A 14,374-nucleotide genomic window follows, 5' to 3' on the forward strand; every position below is an offset into this window, starting at 1 on the left:
GAGTACAGTCATACCTCGGGTTACAGACGCTTCAGGTTGCACGTTTTCAGGTTGCGCACTGCGCCGAACCTGGAAGTACCAGAATGGGTTACTTCTGGGTTTTGGTCTCGTGCATGCGCAGAAGTGCTAAATTGCACTTTGTGCATGCACAGAAGTGCCGAATTGTGACCCATGCACGCGCAGATGCAGCGCTGCGGGTTGTGAATGTTGCGGGTTGCAAACGTGCCTCCCGCACAGATCACATTCGCAACCCGAGCATCCACTGTACTCCTGTGTTTGAATCCTGCTTGCTAGTTTCTCACAGGCATCTGGTTGGCTACTGTGAGAACAGGAGACTGGACTACATGTGCCATTGTCCTGATATAGCAGGCTCTTCTTATGTTCTTATGGAAGCTGGATAAAAATCTCAGTTGGGCAGGGGGCAGGGGAAGCAGGAAAGACATAACACCAAGCTTTACACCAAGTCAGACCATTGATCTAGCACAGTCCTATCAACACAAGCTGGCAGCTGTCCAGGTTTTCAGACAGGGAACATTACCACTCCTACCTGGAGATGTCAGGGATTACATCTGGAATGTTCTGCGTGCTAAGAGATGGTCTACCCCAAATCCCGTGGCCCTTCTAGAAGTTGTTAGATATCTAGAGGATGGCAGGTTTAGGTGAAGGTCTGTAGCTCAGTTATAGAGCAACTGCTTTGCAAGCAGAACATCTCAGGCTTAATCCCAGGCATTAAACAGCCAGAAGTGGTTTGCCAGGTGAAGTGGTGCTACTACACTAGCTTCCCAGGCAATGGGTTGCTGTTACTTACTGGGAGAGAGCTGGGGTGGTGGTGAAGAGAAGGCTGGTGCAGTGCAAATGCACCAGCAGACCCGCCAATCTGGTGCTTCTGCTAATGTATTTCCACTGCACTGAACTCCTCAACACCTCTATAGCAACCCACTGTTGGGAGGCTGCCCCACCCAGTGAGCTGCTTCTGTTTTCAGCATCCCTAACCATTCACCATGCTCTCTGGGGCTAATGAAACTTATATTCTAATGATCTCTGGAGGGCATCAGGTTCGGCTCTGATTTGGTTGTAATCTAATGGCAGTGCACCTCCCTTGAAGTGTGCTTCAAGGACTTCGAACTGAAAGCCTCAATTTCAAGTTGCATCTCAGTATCTATTTATTTGATGCATTTACAGTCTAAGTTCTAGGGTAAAACTCTGTGAATAAAATGTCAACAAAAACACATCCATTAAACAACAAAACATTAAAACAAGATAAATTGATGCCTAAAGCTGCCAGAATCAAAATATGAAAACTATCAGTTAAATGTCAAGTAGAAGAGAATTTTTAAAATAAAGCTATCAAGGAGGGGGCCAAAGGTAGTACCCATGGGAGGAAGTTCCAGATATGTGGGGCCATCACTGAAAAGGCCTTGCCCCTGCCAACAGCTTGTCCTTAACAGTGGGCTAGAGAGCTCAGCTTTTGAGGCTGATCTCACAAGTGGTGAATTCACTAAGCACCAATGAACAAGTCATTATCTCTCCATCTGCAAAATGAGAAGAACAGGAAACAAAAGTGAACAGGTGGAAATGGTCGTACTTTTTGGAAGGTTCAATTAATATTTTGCCGCTGCCATGGCCACCATGATCCAAGCTCCCATTTTGAACCAGAATTTATTATTTTTAGCCAATCTATCCAGTCTAATAACACCAGACTCTATTAGGAGAAAAGGAGAATTTAAACTTATGCTGAAATGTTAACTAGACTGTTCATTCTCTAACTATTGGTGGGTGTTTTTTTAGAATTACAATGAAGAACTAAACGGTGCATGAAACTGTAACTGTCAGTTCAATCCTATACATGTTGCCTCTGAAGTAAGCCTAACTGAGTTCAAATGGACTTACTCCCAGGTAAAAGTGTATAGGATTGCAGCCAATGCCATTTTGTTACAACCTTTATCAGGGATACTGTAAAACAAAGCAACACTATGTTTTATATGTGGTCTGTTAAAATGTGATTTTTTAATAGAATTATTGCTGACATTCAGGTAACTCTAACTTAACTTTGTCTTAATGAAGTGGGCTTTGTCTGCATATTAGAACACAAACAGTGAAGCTCCTGGTTAAATTTTGTAAAGTGGGTGTTTAAAGTAGGTTTTGACAGTAATATGAACTTAGAGTATATATCCTCTAATAGCTTCCAAGAAACCATTACTGTTAATTAACAGATTGCATGCTGTGTGCAATGCTGGCAGTTGCTTCCTTTTCTCAGTATTATGAAGATTTTAGATACTTACCCCCTCCTTTAGCACCCATTAGGCTATTTGCATGCTCTGTTGTTTTATTTGTGAACTTTATATACCACCCTTCCTTGACAAGACAGTTTACTACATAATAATAAACAATATAATGTACCTACATCATAGCCATAAAACAGAAATAATATAAATATAACACGTCTTTCTGAAATTAGCCAGGCTTCATCCTCTCAGAAAGAGTAACCCTGCCTAGAATTTGCATTAAATTCTGGCCCAAATTTAAATATTAATGAATTGCTTTCATAACAACAACAATAAAAGACACAATGAAAGGTTGTCTGCACAAAACGCTGTAGATGGATCTACCTGAAATTTGGTAGACTTAATCTGGGGGGGGGGTAGGGGGGCTCATTTGTCTTCAAATTTTATCCACTTGTGTGAAAAAGAGAAAGTTATGGCTGTTTTTAGACTCCCCACTCCCTAGTGAATCTCAAGCATAGGAAATCTTCAGAGATGGGTGCTTGTTAGAAATAATAATAATAAATAATAATAGTAATAATTTTTATTTATACCCCGCCCTCCCCAGGGCGACTAACAAGCAATAATAAAAACAAGTTGAATGAATACAACTTAAAAACAAGATTAAAATACAACATTAAAATATTGAAACATTAAAATATTAAAATGCAGCCTCATCACAGGAGGAGAAAGGAAAAAGAAAAAAGAAAGAGGGGGAGGGAATCAGATTGGCTCCAAGCCAAAGGCCAGGCAGAACAACTCTGTCTTACAGGCCCTGCGGAAGGAAATCAGATCCTGCAGGGCCCTGGTCTCATGAGGCAGAGCATTCCACCAGGACAGAGCCAGAGTTGAAAAGGCCCTGGCTCTGGTTGAAGCTAATCTAACTTCCTTAGGGCCCGGGACCACTAAGGTGTTGCTCTCCTTGGGGCATACTGGGAGAGGCGGTCCCGCAGGTACGAGGGTCCTAGGCCTCTGCACTTTGTGCAGAGAATGGAAGAGGTGTAAATTGGAAGGATTTCCTCTTGGGTTCCTGTTAGACAGATTTAACTAAAGAGAAGATGCTGTTGTGTTTTGGGAAGCGGTCTGCTTGAGGTGCGCCTATTCTGGGGGACAAAGGTATTTCTGGACTTTCTCTTATCAGGTTAGGTCACATTTTCTTGCTCTTCACTTTCAGGAAGCTGGAGGGAGATTGTGCCGTTTGGGTACTGAAGCACAGTGAAGTCTGTAAATCCAGCGGTAAATCTGTCTTGCAGGCCGAAGGTCCAAGGTTCAATCTTCAGGTAGGACTGGGAAAGATTCCCTGTCTGAAATCCTGGAGAGCTGCTGACAGCTAGTGTAGACATTCCTGAGCTAGATAGACCAATGATCTGACTCTGTGTGGCAGCCTCCTGTGTTTGACTTAGCTCTAGGTAGCTGCCCTCTTATTGGGGCTTTGTGGATGGTTGCTTTGGAACAGAGATGGGGAACGTGTGGTTCTTCAGATGTTGTTGGACTACAACTCCCACCATCCCTGACCATTGGTCCTGCTGGCAGAAGCTAGTGGAGAGTTGAAGTCCAGCAATGCCTGCAGGGCTACAGGTTCCCCCACTATTGCACTGGAGGATAGTGCAGCACTGAAGCTAGGTGGCTTTCATATCCAGGTCATGGCCATTTGGATCCTGGCCTTTCTTATTTCTGCCCATTTGTGAAACAAAATGAAACTCATTTCTCCAAAGTACAGCGTATTTGCCTTGTCCAATTCTAGTGCTGTCCAAAACCACTCTCTCCTTCACCTCTCTCCAAATCTCTGTGCTTGAAACTGAAGTTGACATCATCACTCTGAATCTTGCAGGCTCATCTGTCTTTCAGAATGACAGCTTAGCAGCATGTCAGGATGAATCTTCATATATTTCTAGGGACAAAGGTATTTCTGAACTTTCTCTTATCAGCTTAGGCCACATTTTATTGCGCTGGGCTTTCATAAATTGAGAGAGAGAGAGAGAGAGCAGTTTGGGTACAGAAACACACTGAAGCCTACAAAAATTCAAGTTTAGTTATATATGATTTGGAAAGGACATCTGCCAACTGTTTTCTAAGTAGATTCCCAACTTATCATTCTGATGCAATGACCCCAGACCTCTAGTAACTTTTCTATACCTTTTTTTAATGCTATACCATAAATTTTCAAACTCTCATGATATACTTTGGCATAGGGATGGACAAATCTTTCATTTTTGATTTCTCTCAGTTTGAATTTCCCCCCAAACTTTCTTTTCAAATCTTTCTCCACATTTCTGCAGCTATTTATTTATTTATTTATTTATTTATTTATTTAAAACAATCCTCATTAAAACTAGACAAATCAGACCAAAAAGTTTACTTTTCAAAAGGACCTTATATGAGGATATTGTTCTAAATGTTAAAACTTTTACCACTGCTATTACTGCTGCTACTTTTCTGACAACAGGAAGTGCTACTTGTTTTACTCCACCATGGACTGGCAGTCTAAATGGCAACCACACTTCTCATTTTGCTAAAGCTATGAAAGATGACTTCACTAGAAGCAGCAACTTTAGCCCTGCAATACCTGCCAAACAGCTCCTTGGGAAAACCAAGTTCTACATTAGTTTCATTTAAATACACTTAACAGGGCAACATTCCTTTGTGAGACAAACCATTGGGTAGAACTACTCTGTCTCCACCTGCTGGCAAACCTATATGTCATCTGATGGCCTTTGCTTTGCTTCATGGTTAGATCAGGTGATAGATCAGCAGAGGCTTTAATTTTTATTTTTTATTTTTTTATAATGATATTTTATTGGATTTTAACAAAACAGAAAAAAAGTTTACAAAATCTTAAACAATAAATTCAACACAAAAAACATAGAAAAAACATAGAGAAGAAAAACAAAAAAAAAACAAAAAACAAGAAAATCAAAAATCTCTCTTTTCAGTTTCTCACCATTTTTCCCTTTTTAACTTATTTTCCTGACTCCCTCCCACCTCCCTCTTTGTATTCCAATTAACGATATGTTCAGCAAATTCATACCTCTTATCTTACCCTTGATTATATATCCCCATATAATATCCTCATATTTTCATTTTTAATCAAACCGTTTTTGCCAATTCTTATTTCACCTTATTTCTCAAACCACTTCTTTTTTACAATAATTTCATTAATTTTATCTTGTCCTCAAATCATTAAACTTTCAAAATTTAGACTAAATTTTGCTAGAGCCGATTACATCCTTTCCAACATCTTTTAATATTTCATTAGTATTAAACTAATTCCATAGATATAGATTAATTACACAAGACATTTCTCATTCTAGATTAGTCCAGCGCCCCTTTTCCTGGTTCACGGCAATGTCAGTCCGTATATCATTATATCCATATCAGTCAGGTGTCCTAATATCCGAAGCTTTCAAATCATATCCAAGCCCCTTCTGCGAGTTTTCTTGTTCCTGTTTGTAGTTACATACATCCTTGATCCCTGTTGAGTTCTTTCGCCTTTCCTTCTCTTTCTCCTTGGGAGTCCAATCACCGGGTGATTCCGTACAGTAACATTCTTCCTTTCCTTTTCTCCAATTGTCCAATTCCCCGGTGTTGCACTCCCCAGTGTTTAGTTTGTAATCCAAGAAGTAATTGTTCCAAAAAAATTCTTCCACCCGTTTCACAGTCCCACCAAAGATAAAAATTTTCTTAAATCCAAAGTTTGGCCAGTGTCCTCCAAAATCCATCCTCTGTATCTCCATCTTTCTCTGACCTTGCAGTTGCCCTGTTAAATCTGTCTCCTGCATAGATTGTTGTACAATTTCTGTGGCATCTTCCATTGGCACCTCTTTACTGACTTTAGCTGTATTGTCCCTCTTTTGATTCATCAAAATCATTTTCTCCTCCAGCTGTCGCAGCCCATCATATATTTTGTTCAGAGCAGATAAGACTTCCTCTCTATTCATTTCTGTCAAGGTCAGGGAGCTGATCCCACGCTCTAGTTTTCCCTGATACAATGTTCTCTTTATAACTGAAAAACAGGCACACTGGCTGGCTTCCTCTAGGGGGTGTAGTTACTTTTTGGCATCCATCTTTAAATTGTATCCAACAAGGAAAAATTCCTTTCGATTTCCAGATACTTTATTTCCTTTCAATATAAAACAAACAGGCAGAAAGCGGCTTTGGAATTATTTTTCCCTTTTCCAATTCTGTATATCAATTTTTCTATTTTCAATTTGTAAATATCACCGACCGTTTCTTTCCTTCTTTCCTGCCATTCCGTCCCCAGGTTAGGGACAGTGGAAACTTATTTTCTTAAATTTCTCTCTGCAGGCTTAAAAAGTCAAATTTTCCCCCCTTTCCTCCTGCTGTCAAGGGGGGTTTTGATGGTTAAAAATGCAGGAACCTTCAGGCTATCTGTTTTCCCGGCTTTTAGCTTGTAAAATCTTTGCTTTGATCTTTATAGAAAGGACGGGAGGTGGACTTCCTTTTTACACCTTCCCGCTTCAGGTCAAATTCCAGGCTGTATTTTCATGCAAAATTTTCAATTGTCCTACTCACAGGTTGTTGTTTAGAATCCGAATTGTCATAGGAAGAAGGAGAACGCTCTCCGACAACAGCTGTGCAGCATCGCTCCGCAGAGTTAGCGATTGACTCTCAGCACCACACCAACCCCCGTCTCCTCCGGAGCCCTTTATAGGGTTCCTTTGCCAAACGGGGGGGCGCAAACGGTGCCCGCCGAGTCCCAGGTCCGCAGGCTTCTTCCGCCTGCGGTTTTTAAAGGGTCCCCGCTTCGCTGCAGCGGTAGGACCCAATTTCCACGGAGCTGTCTCCCTCTGAGTTAGAGGGAATCCGCCATTGTCGGAGGCGCCGCTTTAATTTTTAATTTTTAATTTTTAAAGCACACACTGGTCACCTGTTAAGAACAGCAGCAGCAACAACAACAATCACAGCTGTCTATTCTAGAAGTTAAGGAAGCATGAATTACTGTGGCCAGATCTGACCTCTCTAGGAAATGGGACAACTGCCTCATCAGCCATCAGATAATGCTTAGTCACTGTGACCACCACATCATCTAAGAGTGGTGCTACATCAAGAAGCATCTACCCAAGCATCAAAGTTGATTTTTTTTTTTTAGAGTAGCATCACCCCATCCAAAACAGGATATGCATTTACTCCCAGATCAGGTGTCCCACTAAACCAGACATTCCTCTGTTTCTTCTGAATTAAGTTTCAGATTGTTTTCTCCCATCCACTCCCATAAAGTTAATTCCACTGCATCCCTAGGATCTGAAAGAAATGAGAGACAGAGCCAAGTGTCATTAGCATACTGATGAGTCCACAGCCCAATTTCAGGACAACCTTATCAAGCAGACATGGAAGCATTTAAGGGATGAGATCAAAATGTTGTGGCACAATGAAAGCCAAAGGAAGATTGGTAACCTTCTACCACAAGCGCGGGGAATCTTTGAGCCTCCAGGTATTGCTGAACTACAACTCCCATCAGCATCAGAAACAATGGCCAAGGATAATGGAAGTTGCAATTCAGCAACACCTGGAGGGACAAAGGTTCCCCACGCCTGCTCTTGAAGACCAGTAGTCCCCCAGTACCACCTTGCAGGACCTATCCTCCAGAGATGAGCAGAGCCACATGGCTCCTGTGCCTGGCAAACTCATTCCTAAATTGGCACATAAGAATTCCATGATCAATGGCATCAAAAGGATCTGGAGCAGCCTTTCTCAGCCTTGGGTCTCCAGATGTCCTGCTACGGATGATGGAAGTTGTAGTCCAACAACATCTGAGGATCCAAGGTTGAGAAAGGCTGATCTAGAGCAGGGTTTCCCTGCTGCTTTTGGACTACAACTCCCATCATCCCTAGCTAGCAGGACCAGTGTTCAAGGATGATGAGAACTGTAGTCTAAAAACAGCTGGGGACTCAAGTTGGGAAACCCTGATCTTGAGAATCAAACAGGGACTTGAAAATCAACAGGAGAGATAGGTAGCAAAACATCCCCAGTTGATTCTATAAAGGCAGTCACAGGACATAGAAATGGATACGGTCTTGTGCATAGGAAGTCTGCTCACGTTTACTCCAAAGTAGTTCTCACTGTGTTCAGTTGGGGTGTTGGGGTAGTGTGTGCATTCTTTGGTATGTAAATAAAATGCTGATTGCTGGCTTCAAAACAAAGGCAAACAAAAACAAGGCTTCCTTCGTTTTGTTAGGAATTCTGGGTCTGCAACTACCAATGGCATGCCATTACTGGTTGTTGTGGCACACCCCTTTAAGTGAAGAACAATGAAGCCTGCAATTTAAAGGATGTGTTTGTACATTGAGGAGAAATGTTTGGAGCTGAATGAAAAGGCAGAGTTTACGCTTGAGTACGGCTTGTTGTGCCAGACCAGCTGAGCTGCATCAAATGCAGACAACGGGAGTCATCAAGAAAAAGCAACCTGTGACTCACCTTCCATGGTCCCAGTGAGGTAAAGTCACATGGGAAGTAGGATGGAGTCCTGTAATTTAGAACTGCCAAGACATCCTCCATCTGCAATGAAAACAAAGGACCATGGGATGCTATTGGTTTGAGTAGAAACAATTTTCAAATGACTTACTTTGGAGCATTTCCATTGAAGTCAATGGGGCTACTCTGGCTTTAAACATCATTTAAGAAACACAGCAAGTCCTGAATCCTGTGCTTATAAGGAGCAGCCTGAAATCTGGGATGGGAATTTGTGGCCCTGAAGATGTCCCAGTAGCCTCAGCCAGCATGATCAATGGACAGGGATTATGGAACAACATCTGGAGTGCCACAGGTCCCCAATCCTTGTCTTAAACATTGTTGGGGGGTATGCAAAAAGCAGAAGGAAAAACCCTGACAAGGAAGATATATTTGATGAGTTCAAAATTTTAATTTAGTACATTTAATTTCAATGGAAGGCTCTATTCTGAATTAAGTTCAAATGCAGTCTAGACCTCAGTTTTTATTATTACATATATCTTGCACAAGAGGTAGAAATCAGATCCTAACTGTTAAATTATTCTAACTATTGAGCAGTATGAAAAGAGGAACTGCTGGTTACATTGACTGTGAAACAAAAGTAATGCTAATAGGAAATAATGTGATCTTTCTCTCTGGTACAATTGTATGCATCCATCTGCAGAGTAACCTGGGGTTAATGTAAGTGCATTTAGCTTTCATTATTTTATTTGTCAGCTACAGAAAGCAGATCAGCCCTGGAGAGGCTGCTGTGCTAACACAATTTGCTTTTCTTTGCAAAGATTGCATGGCTGCTTTGTGTCATATTATACTGAAGTGAAGTGAGATAAGAGGGAAATGATTTTCCTTAACCATTGCTCCTTTTAATCCACAGAGGATTATATCTGGCAATCTAATTGCAGGTCATCCAAATATGCACACTCATAGACCGGAACAGAGGTTCTCAAACTTTTAAGCCCCGCGGCCCACCTGAGAAGGCTAAAAATTACTGAGGCCCAGAGTGTGGCATAATCTGATGGTGATTACAGACATCGTTTTCTACTGATATCTTATCCATCTTTGGAAATTGGTAAATGCATTTTCCTTGCAGCAAGGTGTTCCATAGCTCAGCTTTCCCCAAGTTAAGTACGACATTGCTCTGGATGTATTGTGACTTCCTGCCCTCCTCCTTTCAGACAGAATTTGCTAATCCAGAGGCTTTAAGTGGAGATCTCCCTTTTATATACAGTGGTACCTCGGGTTAAGAACTTAATTCGTTCTGGAGGTCTGTTGTGAACCTGAAACTGTTCTTAACCTGAGGGACCACTTTAGCTAATGGGGCCTGCTGACGCCACGCCGCTGCCACGCAATTTCTGTTCTCATCCTGAAGCAAAGTTCTTAACCTGAGGTACTATTTCTGGGTTAGCGAAGTCTGTAACCTGAAGCGTCTGTAACCTAAAGTGTCTGTAACCCAAGGTACCACTGTATTCCCTTCGCACTCACACATGACTCTCCAAGTATTTTTCACTCATCTCCTGCAGTCTTTTCCTTCCATTCCCCTTCCATTTCATACTTAGATTGTACCTTCCCTTTCATACTTAAATTGTACCTTATTCTCTCCCCTCCCTCACCCGCTTGACCTTTCTTCCCTGCTCTTTTTACATCCACTTGTTCCTTCCACAACAGTTCTCCATTTCCCCCTCTGTTACCCTTTCCCCTCAGAAAGGGGAGACATGTGAGTGTGTTTGTGGAGAAGAAAAGGCAGACCTTTACAGGGACACAGGAGAACCTAGGATTCCTTAATAAATCTGCAAACTGAAGGATAATTTTAATTGAGAGTATATTTAGAGTAGAGTAAACTCTTCTGCTTCCCAATCATCTATTTCAAACTCTATCCAATGACCTAGATCAAGGAACTGAAAGGACTGTGCACACACTATGTCTTTAAAGCACTCTCTTTCCCTCAAACAACTCTGGGCAATGGAGTTTACTGCTCAGAGTTGCAAGTCTGGTTGAGACTTCGGTATAAGGCAATGGGCAAGTCAAATAAATGAATAAACAAAGTTAGTGTGTGTGCGCGCAACAAAAAATTGCTCTTTCCTGTCTCCTATCTCTGATTAACAATGTTCACAAGTGCCACTCTGGCGTCACACCAGTGAAGCTGGCAAAAGATTCATGTCGGCTTCTCATTTTTAATGACCCAGGAGACATTTCTGAGAGTCCCTCCTCTGTCTGGAAGGATGTGGACATTCTTATCTGAATGGATAAACCCTATGAAACTGGTGAGCCTCTTTGCTGAACTATTGCTGTTCCTTGGTCTGGCTGTGAACCAGACAATATATTATTCCTTCTTTGCCAGCACTAAAGCAATGTCCTATCTTGAAAATGTAACACGTTCTAGTAATAATGTGACTTCCAGGATACAGAGAGACTATGTGCACACTCTCATCCACTGCACCCCTGCCAGTAGTTTGGGAAGAGTGCACATTAGCCACAATCCATATCTATCCAGTATCTATCCCATCGTTTCTTATGAAACTCTGCCCTTTGATGCATTTCCCCCCAAGCTAGTATTGATCTGAATTGAAAAAATGAACAGCCTTGTGGCATGTTAAACCTGCACTGTGTACACAGACTTAGATGATTGCAGGTAGACCTAAGGATGTCACAGGACATCCTTAGAAGTAGAAGGCTTCAGTTTCACCTGTGCCCTCCCTTGTGGCACCATATCTGTCCTTGGCAATTGTGCTTCCTTCAGCACAATTAAAGTTGTTTCCACCAATATCAAGGAAGCCTTTAGTGCAGACTCCCAGAACAAGTGAGCAAGAACTGTCTATAAACAGTGATCCCTTACTTTAGCTCTGCCTCTCCTTCTCTGCCTCTGTTTCCCATTGCCCTTGGCACCTGCTGAAGGGAAAGAGAGAGGAGCTCAGCCCTACGGATCAGATTTTGCAGGGGTGGCGGAAGAGCCATCTGCGAAGTTGACTAAGGGCTTGGCTTGTAGGAGAAAGATGCCATATTAATAAATGTTTCAATTTAACCTTGTAGTCTAAGCCTTTAGACAATTATGCCACTCATCATTCTCTTAGGAGCCTGCAGGGAGAGATGAGCTGTGAAATTGACTTAAGGACTTGGCTTGCTGGGCAAAGAGGTGATAGTGACTAATCCGAGCACTTGGCAGTTACCTAGCAACAACCCCATGTGCTCCTCAATTACTTCTGGATTGGGGAGCCTGCCTAATGTGCACCAGCTTCTCCCTAAACTCTCCAGCAGTGATGACAGACTCTAGGGTTGCATGATTCACTTCAAATCTTTCATTGTGTCAGTACAAAGCTCTCCCTTCACCACCACCTTCCATTTCCCCCTGTATTTAAGTAGGAGTGTGTGGAGAAGAAAACATTTAGCAGGTGAAAACGCCATGAAGATACACACACGCGGAAGTGAAAGCCAAGTGTTTGGGTAATGCCCTCTTCATCTGAAGAAACCCTCCATTTTCAGGCGGACTGTACCAAGTTTCTTCTTGTAGGTCCTCAACGGTAGCTCCTTATTGCTGCAAGACAGTTACACTTTTCTATTTCAAAACACTGGACCCATGTAACACACTAAACGCCAGTTGTGCAACACCAGTGATTACCTTTGTTTGCTCTCAGCATCCTTCTGAGGCAATTGCAACAATCACAAGTGACAGGGGCCTGGGTGTCTCCAAAAGGCTGATCATCCGAATAGAATTTATTGGATGTACCTCCCCCAGGCCAGCTGGTTAAATGTGGATGTGATACATGTAGTCAAAACAAAATAAAAATACAGCTCATTTCAAGACCACCATTTTACAGTGCAAGAAGATCCAATTATTGGTCATCATTACTAAGCTACAAGAAGATGCAGCACACATGGGACCTGCAACAAAATGTTGCTTTTCATTGCTATATCTGGGCCCACATCTGAAAGGCCACCCTGTTGTAATGTTGGCTTGATTGAATTTCATTGGCCCGATGATGTTCTGTGACCGTGCCTTACAATGTCACTTCTGCTGAGTTGACCAGTTTAATCCCTTTAGCTGTTTCCCCCATCCAGGAGGCCTCCTGAGCTGTACTGAAGCAATTTTAAAATCATATAGGCAATACAGGAGCAAAGTGTCTCCCAGGCTCCTGTAGCAAGCAGCCTGCCAACAGGGGCATATCTAGTAATGCAGGCCTCCTGCCCTCTTCTCCACATACGGACAATGCAAAGGGCCCTCTGCGTTGACCTGGTGATCCCCCCATCTATAGCATTCTTTATTAAACAAATTAGTTAATGAGCAGGGCAGGAAGAGTCATCAAATGACAATGAGGGCGAAGAAACAGAAACAACCATTTGGAGTCTCATTACAAAGATCGACCACAGTGGGCAAAATGCTAAGCATACACAAGCCTCACTTTGTAGGCCTTCCTTGTATATAATGATGACTTCATTTTCTCTTCTGCGAAGCCCCCAACTTTATTGAAATGATTACTTAGCCAACTCAACCGCTAGCCTTATTCAAATGGGGATGCTGCTATTCAAATATCCATTAGGAGTGACTCAGATTTCACAACAGCTTCCTGAACGGACAATAAAGATTTGCCTTTCTAATAGTTCTGTGTGGTAACCAAGGGAGGCTCTGGAGGCAGTTCTCGGAAAAAAGAGACCCAAGAAGACTACATTCTTGTTTGACTGTAGAGTTCCCATTCATTTCCCCAACTTGAAAAAAAGAAGCATTTGTTGTGCTAGGCAGGGAAAACTCAGGGGAAATTTCCTGAGTTTTTTGTCCCAGGGCATCCCCAAGTGGTGGGGAAGAGAATTTGGAGATTCGGACTGAGTTAGTCTAACCATTTGTTTTAGGTCCTTTTCCACTGCTTTGCAGGTGAACCTCCCAAGTGGTTAACAGAATATATTAAAACAATAAACTTCACTTAAAAATTGTAAAATAGCAAAAGCATGCTAGAATGGATTTATTTATTTTTAATGCTGAATACATGGCATATGAGGGAAAGATGGTCCTTATGTAGCCCTGTGGTAATAGTTGGGGGGGGGTGGAGAAGAGACCCCCTCAACTGGAATATGAGATGCTGGACAGCGAGGGCAGCTCTCCAGGCTGTCCTATTTCTTCCTGTCTGGGAAAAAATGGTCATTTGGTAGCCTTGTTGAGGAAGAGCCATGTTCATGGTAGAGCTGGGATGAGGAACCTTTTCCAGAGCACTCTGAAGAAAACATTCCATAACTGGGGTGCCACCACTGAGAAGGTCCTGTCCTCTCACCTTCACTTTGTCAGGGCACCTGCAGGAGGTCTTCAAAAGAAGCTCTTTTGAGTACAAGTAGGCACATACAGAAAGGGACGCGGGTGGTGCTATGGGTTAAACCACAGAGCCTTGTACTTGCCGATCAGAAGGTTGGCGGTTCAAATCCCAGCGACGGGGTGAGCTCCCATTGTTCGGTCCCTGCTCCTGCCAACCTAGCAGTTCGAAAGCACATCAAAGTGCAAGTAGATAAATAGGTACCACTCCGGCGGGAAGGTAAATGGTGTTTCTGTGCACTGCTCTGGTTCGCCAGAAGCGGCTTAGTCATGCTGGCCACATGACCTGGAAGCTGGCTCCCTCGGCCAATAAAGCGAGATGAGTGTCGCAACCCCAGAGTCGGTCACGACTGGA

Source organism: Podarcis filfolensis, assembly GCF_964270895.1.
Source record: "Podarcis filfolensis genome assembly, chromosome: 1".
NCBI classification, from domain to species: domain Eukaryota; kingdom Metazoa; phylum Chordata; class Lepidosauria; order Squamata; family Lacertidae; genus Podarcis; species Podarcis filfolensis.